The sequence below is a fragment of the Cibotium barometz genome, chromosome 46, assembly GCF_041138505.1.
Source record: "Cibotium barometz isolate CiBa-2024 chromosome 46, ASM4113850v1, whole genome shotgun sequence".
Classification (NCBI taxonomy): Eukaryota; Viridiplantae; Streptophyta; class Polypodiopsida; order Cyatheales; family Cibotiaceae; genus Cibotium; species Cibotium barometz.
The window spans coordinates 31,797,014-31,805,912 of record NC_141091.1 but is presented as its reverse complement, the minus strand read 5'-3'; positions in this window follow the sequence as shown (position 1 = coordinate 31,805,912).

The following is an 8,899-nucleotide window of genomic DNA, read 5'->3' as shown; positions in this document are numbered from 1 at the left end:
GAGTTCTATCTATGCTATCTCTTGGGATGGTGCATCTTTCCATTGCCTGCACCTAAATTTGAATTCTTCTTGGTGACAAGGAGGTATGCACTTCTTTGAGTTATTTTCAAGGCTTTGTTCCCAATGGAACAAGAAAGATCTCTCCTTGTCTTTCAAAACTTTGTTTGGGTCTCCACTAAACACAGTTCTAATGGCTCTCCAATTGGCTTGAGCTTCATCAACCACCATGAAGTCTCTAAAATTTGCCTTTGGGTAGCAAATAATCAATCTGCATTGACATTCAAAAACACAAAGAGGTGGCAAACCACAATGCAGACACATTGACCACCAGATGTAAAATTTCTTGCTAGTCTTCCTTCCCAGTGCTTTTCATTACCAGTTTGGGTCCGTTCAACGAAGGGGAAAAAATTGTTGGAGCATTGTAAATGGCCTCCATATCTTCTCATTTTTACAACACCTTAAAACCAATATATATTAATTGTTACCTCATATGTCCATACATGACTATTATACTTACTTTCAATCCCTTCACCCCTACCCCATGCAATTTAGGTGGAAGCTCAAATAGTAGATTCCCTTGTGTTAGTGGATGATGACCTTTCAATAGAGGGAGGAGATCTCTAACAATCCCTTCACCCCTACCCCCATGAAATTTAGGTGGAAGCTCAAACAGTAGATTTTCTTGTGTTAGTGGGACAATGACCTTTCAGCAGGGGGAGGAGCCCTCTCTTCCTCACTTGCGAAGCAGGCCCCCTAGGGATATTCTGCTGGTGGAATACCCTTTGGGCCCACTTGGTTGCCTTTGAGCTGCCTTGTGGGTTTCCAATATAGAGCATGAGAGCGCCAAAAAGTAGCCCACCATGAAGGTAATGTGAGCAGGAGGCAATGGGCACTGGAGCCTAGGCTGTTCGGGTGTCACATTCTTGCATGTAGACTAGACTAAAAGATGTCCATGGGCACCCTTCTCAGGCAGCCATTCCTTAATTTGGATTTTGGGATAAGGTTAGTCCTCTCTCTCTCTCTCTATTTGAACCCCCCAGATACAGAGCATGAGAGAGCCACAAAGGAGCTCAATATGAAGGTAATGTCAGTGGGAGCACTGCAATCTGGGGTTGTTAGGGTGTTGCTTCATCAATCTGGATTTGTTGATAAGGTCAGTCCTCTCTCTCTCTCTCTCTCTCTCTCTCTCTCTCTCTCTCTCTCTATTTGAACCCCCCAAATACAGAGCACGAGAGAGCCACAAAGGAGCTCAATATGACGGTAATGTGAGTGGGAGCATTGCAATCTGGATTTGTTGATAAGGTCAGTCCTCTCTCTCTCTCTCTCTCTCTCTCTCTCTCTCTCTCTCTCTCTCTCTCTCTCTCTCTATTTGAACCCCCCAAATACAGAGCACGAGAGAGCCACAAAGGAGCTCAATATGAAGGTAATGTGAGTGGGAGCATTGCAATCTACGGCTGTTAGGGTGTTGCTTCATTAATCTGGATTTATTAATAAGGTTAGTCCTCCCTCCCTCCCTCCCTCCCCCCCCCCTCTCTCTCTCTCTCTCTCTCTCTCTCTCTCTCTCTCTCTCTCTCTCTCTCTCTCTCCGTCTCTCCGAATAAGGCCATTAGGGTGTTGCTTGTTAACCAAAATATACTACCTTGCACAAGAGAGGGAGAGAAGAAGAGAATGAAACCATGTAAGGGTCGATTCGGAGACTTGCATTTAGCAAACCCTAATGAGGGTTAACTTCCCTATATGTGAGGCCACTAGGGGCTCACTCCACCATCACTTGTGTCACCCAAGTGGAGATCCACAAGCTAGGTAATGAGCAAAGAAGAAGAGAGATATGGAGAGCTCTACCTCCACTCAATGCCAGTGTGCAAGCAAGAGGGTTTAGACATAATCTTCTACAAAAATGACATCCCTACGATTGATAATAGTCCTCTTTTTCAGAGGATTATAGAGACGAGAATCTTTTCTTTCAGCACTATAACCAATAAAAATACATTTCACTGTCAATCAAGCTTAGTTTGTCTCTATGTTGGCATATGTGCATATGCCAAACAACCAAAAATACACGTGTTCAACCTTAGGTTTTCAATTGAACCAAGCCTCATAAGGAGTGATATTCTTCAAAGTTTTAGTGGGTCACCTATTTAGCGCATAGGTAGTGCAAATAACTTCTTCCATCTAAAACTTGTGTGGAAACTGCTACCCTTTAACCATGTATCTAACCAACTCCATAAGAGTCCTATTTCATCTCTCAACAACACCATTTTACTATTGTATATAAGGAATTCCACATTGATGCTTAACGCATATTTATGCCAAAAAATCTTCAAATGCATTAGACATATATTCCCCCTCCCCAGGTCTGAATGGAGAGTTTGAACTTTTAAGATAGTTTTATTTTCAACTAAGTTTCCTCCCCAAAGAAGTAGTCCTCATTGGACCACACACATCACTATGTATGAGATGCAACTTGTGATCAGCTCTATCTACTACATTTTTTAGGAAAGTTTGGTGAGAAAGTTTACCAAAAGGATGCATCCTTCACAAATATACTCTTGGGTACCATGCCAAGTAGGATGCATTTTAAGGCATGTCGATTGAGTAGACTTTTTGGTAGAGGGATATCTTCCTGGGACAGCTTTTGTCCTCAGTTTGTGAGGCCAAAATAGGTGTGCTTGGATGTTGGAAGTTAAGAAAAGATAGTAAGGCATTGTACAAGTTGAAACAATCCCCTTGAGCTTGGTGTATGAGTGGATATACACATATTTTATGAGTATTGGTCTTTTCAAAAGTTTGTCAAATGCAAATTTATACATTGTCTCGTAGGGGGGTTCGCTTAAAAATATGTAAGTCTACTACGTGCGATCACTATTAGGAGGGTTTTTTTAAACCAAGATTTTAAGAAAAGTTTACAAAAATCTACTTACATAAGGGGGTTTTAAATAAGGGGGTTTTGAACCAAGATTTTAAGAAAAGTTTACAAAAATCTACTTACATAAGGGGGTTTTAAATGGCATTTTGAAAAAAACCCCGTAAGTTTATAAATAAAAAAGGAGTCATTTTCTTAAGTCAAAATTCATTAAAAAATGTATTTTTTAATACCCTTTGAATGCACGTTGTACAAAGAAAAAGAAAAAAAAATCACTATGGCCTTATCTAACCTTCCCCCCATTGGATCCCCCCCGCCCCCGCGGCCCTGCCCCAAGTCCACTAGGCATGTCTACCCCAACCACACCTCCATGTGTGTCCCCCACCCCCTACCTAACCACGCCCCACCATAAATCTACACGTGTCAACCACGACGGTTCAACCCCGTCGCTCTACCACACTCGCCTTCACAGTGGCCATCGTGTTTCCTTCTACGCCATGTGCCCATTTTTATTTACACTACCTAGCCTTCTAAGCTGGCCTGTTGAGACTCACATTGCCTTCTTGCTTATGCAAAAATACTCATGTCATTCATAAGCCCACCTTGCTTGCACATGAACCACCCTACTCATCGCCCGCCTATGTTTTCTCATTTCACAAACCTTACACACAAACCACCCTTTACCAAAAAGAAATGTCATGTTTTCCCTTCATATCCACAAGTGGAGAAGTATCTTTTGTTTATAATGCTCCATAGGATTCTCTCTGCACCAAGCATTGCCATGTTTTCCCTTAATATCCACAAGTGGAGAAGTATCTTCTGTTGAATGCCTCCATAAGATTCTCTCTAGGCAATGCTAAAGTTACCTCTTTGGTCTCTTATGGGCCATCATTGGCAACCTCTAAACCATTCTTGTGAGATCTCTTGGCCCTTGGTAAGCCTATTAGAATACTAACTTTAGAAAAAAATTTAAGGTACATTGGAACACATCAAGCTTCTTGGTTCTCTTTCATGATCTTAAAGTCAAAGACCTTGTTGAAGATGATGTCCAAGGACTCCAAGTTATAGCTGATTGGTTCCTTCATTGAGTTCTTGTGTTAACTTCTGGTCCTACGATATTTGGCACAATGTGGTAGAGGCGCCATAATGCACTTAGCTTTCCAATGGCATGTATTGGCCAATTAACACTAACATTTTGATAGCTCCATCTTTATGATAGCACAAATCTTTCCCAAGATTCATGGTCACGAAGGTAGGACTTGAATAAGGTGAAGGGTGCTTCATTGGGCCTATTCATACCTTCCACTTCTAATTATCACGTAGAAATCGTACAAAGAAACGTTGGTGATTCCACGACAAAATTACCTACCGCTAGTCCTAGGGTTCACTTTCTCAATCCTCATCTTCCTCAACTAAGTGATGATTACTTTGTCCATGGGAATCTTTCCACATAAGTGCTCATTCCCACACAAAGTTCCTTGGGGATGTGAGAAGATTATTTTAACTCCTGCGCTTGATTGGGGGTGAAGGAAGAAAAAAAAGGTAACCGGGAGGGATTTGGAGGTAGAACATTAGTTGGTTGGCGAGACTCTCTTCACGATCCTCATTGGGAGACTCAATCTCCTCGAAAGACTCCTGACTGAGAACCTCATTGGGAGACTATGAAGGAATAATTGCACTAATTCATAAACTAACCACAAGCCTTGTGCTTAGGATGTTAGAAGTCAAGCTCAGTTCCCGTGTGTTCCTTCTTTATGTGTTAGATCATGACCGACACCAGCTATAGCTAGATACAACTGGACATGTGTGCCGTAGTTAATAAGCTGGTCTCACAGATAGATATTAGTGAGATTAGGTCTTTTCTATATACATGTGTGTGAGTGTGAAAGTAATGGATAGAACAAAAGGTGAGCCTGTAGGCTCTGGTTTTTGCTGTCTCTCCCTCTCTTCCAATATGGTATCAGAGCCTAACCAATTTGGCCTGCAGCTCCGGTAAAACAAGAACACGGACGGGATCCTTGGCCATGGCGAAGCTCGTAGGAGGTAGAGTTAGGGTTAGATCTTGGCTTGTTTTCTGCTCCTTTGTGTAGTGGAGGGCTGAAAAGATTGGTTATGAAGAAGAAGAAGATGGGGTCATTAGGTTGAGGTCTATGGGGGCCCTTTAAGCTGCCATATTATGCTTTTAAGTACTTTTGCTTAAGGACTCTAAGAAAACTTTGACTAGGCCTGACAAGGGGATCTTCATGCAATCATTATTTGAATTTCTATTTTTTCAAATATATATTTGCTTGAGCTAAATTGGGGGTAACTTTTTGGTTTCCCCAAATTCAAAATGGCTGAAAAGCCTTCCCTCCTCTCTTCCCTCCACTTTTAGGACCCCCCCACTTTCTCTCTCTATATTCTCTCTCTAAGACGCCCTCGTCTCACTACCACTCTCTTTCTCTTCCCCTTTCTCACATTTGGGTGTGCCATGGCTATGCATCTCTGATTAGTAAGCTTCCATAACCTCTGCACTTCCAAATGCAGATATCTCACACTCTCTCATCCTCCATGCCTCATCTTTTTATCATTTTCTGCTCTCTCTCTCTCTCTCTCTCTCTCTCTCTCTCTCTCTCTCTCATGTCTTTCCCACATTGAAGTGCAGAAAATCCCTCTGTCAACCTCCATAGCTTCAGAGCTTACCACTTTCCATTCTTGCATTGTTTACCATACATATCCCCTACTTCCGTCTACAATCTACATCTCTCTCTCTCTCTATTGTATTATGGTGCAAAACCTCAATCTACCATCTTCTATGCCTCTTGCCATCTTCCTTGTCCTTTCTCCTATTACCTAATCAGAAGATCTATGATCTTCTAATATTTTTTACAGCAAAACTTCATTGCACTCTCCTGAGAATACCCTATCCTCACTCTTGCATTGTGTTCTACAAGAAGCTCTTTTCAGCATTGCCTAACCCTAAAGAAAATGCCACTTGAAGATATATCTAACAGAGCAGCAAAGTTCAGGTTACATGTAGATTTGGCTGCTGAGTATGCTACCATCCGCCGCAGCATAAAAACAAGTGGTGTGACCAATGTGCCATTGGGTACTCTTCGATCACAAGGGTGAAAATGTATTGACCTCTGGACGAATGGATTCATATACCCTATTGACCCGCTCACCAATGCTCCACCTCATTTTGTTAATATCACTACATTTCTTAGTTATGTAGGTGATGGAGCTAATGGTCTATTTGGCTATTGTAGGAGGCTTTCTTTTGTTGCAGCTCAGGAATTGCATTCAAGAGTGCATTTTCGAGGCTTATGGCATGAGTTGCAGCAGCAACACAAGGACATTGATAGGCTTGAAGAAGTGGTGAACAACTTGAAAACTCAGAATCAGGAGCTCCAGAAGAACAACTTGTTGCTTAAGCAGGCCTTTGATATTGAACGAGACAAGATGAATGCAGCCAAACAGGATGCACGAAACAAGCAACGACACCTTGCAAGCCTGAAGAAGCTTCCAGTAGGCTTTCGACAACGGAAAAGAAAGCGTCAGTCCCTAGAAACCTTGGCAACCCTAAGTGGAGCAAGAAAACGACGTGTACGAGCAACAAGGTAACTTTTATTCTTGCCATTATTTTGCAGGCCATTCTATTTTGTGAAACATATTGATGTTATTTTGTAGAGATATTGCTGGGGATATGATGGGATATGAAGGTGGTGCTGAGAAATGTAGAGCAGGCATATTGAAACATGTTGTTAAGTTATCAGACATGTCAAAGCTGCTAGAAGATCCCACATGCAAAATATCTAAGCAAATCCGAAACAAAATTTCTAGAGAGCTGCAAAATATGGTAAGCTCCATACAGATTATGGATGCATGTGATAGTGCTGGTGTCAGTAGGAAGGGATATGAAGCCATGTACAGGGTGTTTACACTAGGTCATCGTGCAAAAGGACTTCTTCGACCCATGCTACCAACTCCATACAGTGTAACCATGGCAAGAAAAAGTGCAAACTCAGAAATTGCGAACATGTTAGGTGGCTACCGTCATGTGGAGGATGCTCTGCCTGTATGTACTACAAAGGATGCTCTGCCTCTGTATGTACTACAAAGGTATTTGAGTACAACAAGTACAACAATGTCTTTATTGATTTAAGGACCCTTCAAAGAGCTATGATTTCTTATTATGGTCTAAGCATTGAGGAGTTCCAAGGTCAGGCTGTGTTTGTGTTAAAGCTTGATGAGTGTCAAATTGTAAAAGGACGAAAATTAGAAAGAGTCAGCCTAACACTTATGAACAGGGCTATCAAAGGAAATCTGGAACAGGATGATAATCTTCTTGACTGTAGTGCACAAGCCTCAAATTCCATCACGGGAAGTCAATCTCAGGGAAAAGATTACTATGGAGTGCAATCAGAAAAGAATATATGGTGGTTGTCAGCATTTGAGCTTCCACAGGAGAGACGAATGATATATTGCGATGGTACCTTACCCGAATAGGCATCCCAAATGTCATATCATTGCAATCAAAAGGAGAAACTTTGCATGTGGAAGATGTAGGAACATTTACAGTTGAGTGGCACATGGCAGGTGATTTAAAGACATTGAAGTGTATGCTAGGATGCAAGCTAGGAGCAAATACTTTTTTTCCATGTATTTATTGCTGCCTTCAAAATCAGAGTATATTGAACGCGGCAAAGCTTCAGGCAAGGTTGCAGCCACCAAGACGACCAAATCTCATGCAAAGGGCAAGAAAAATGTACAACCACCTTCAATGAGTACAACGCAAAACAAAGATCCAAAGAAACCTATGCAGCGGGTTAATGGCATTATGAATTATAATACCAATTGTCTGCCTAATCGTGATTAAGAAGATATCTCATGGAGCCCTAAATTAGAGATTCCACTTTCTTGTACTCATATTTGCACGCTTCATGCTAGGTTACGCATAATGGACAAATTACTGAAGTTACATATCAATTATGCATGGAATATGGAGCCTGAACATCTTCGCAACACGAATGCATCAGTAAGCTGGAAGATGTCCTTTCTTTCAAGCGTGGGGCTTCATGGTGGTGCTATAAAGTTAACTAAGGATACTAAAAAGTCAGGACCGGCGGGTCAGGATAATCCAAACAAAATATGCATGGGTGGGTCCAAAACAAGACACCTTCTCTCAAATTACGAGGGGTACAATAGTCACACAAAATATGAGATATGGAAGGCCATTTGTGAATGCACCACTTATCGTGGGAATAATGCAGAGCTTGGTCTCAAGCGGGTAAGGCTGTGGGAGTCACTTGACAAAATGATTCAATTGCTAGAAAAGGCTCCACTTGTTGCTGAGGAGATTGCAAACTTAAAGACTGCAATACATACATTTACTCAGCAAATGGTTGATGCATGGGGAGAAACACATATCACCCACTATATGGTATTTACCTTTCTATCTATTTACTGATATTAATCGCCAAATAGTAAAATTTTGATATGATCTTTGTTGCAGCACATTATATTTGCCCACGCACAGTTTTTTCTCGACCAATATGGTCCAATGGCAATTTGGAGCACCCAAGGAATGGAGCGCTCTCATTATCAAGCTAAGACATCATACTTTAAGAACACGCGACATGGTGGAGGTGGTAAGGAAAAAAGTAATGCCTTGCATGAGATGTTTAATTGGTTTTATTGCAGTTTGGGAGGTCGACGCCGACAGAAACCAAAAGAGCAGGTGTCATTACTACGAAAGGTTGTAAAAAATGTCAATCTGCAACGAGCAATTGCATGGCGAGCATCAAGTGCCATGCATGGGATGCGTGAGTGGTTCGGTGCGCGTAGGCGTATGGGTCGAAAATGGGTTCCATATTAAAAAATTGTAGCCTTTTTTAAGTTAAAGCTTTTTTTTAAAATTTCTAGAGATTTTTTTTATTAATAAGTTTTTTTCAAAAACTATATAAACCTGTAAAAGTGAGTTTTAAAAGTACATTTTCACATTCATTCACTCGTGTAAGTTAATGGATGGCTAGAACTAAGCAAACTGCACGTAAA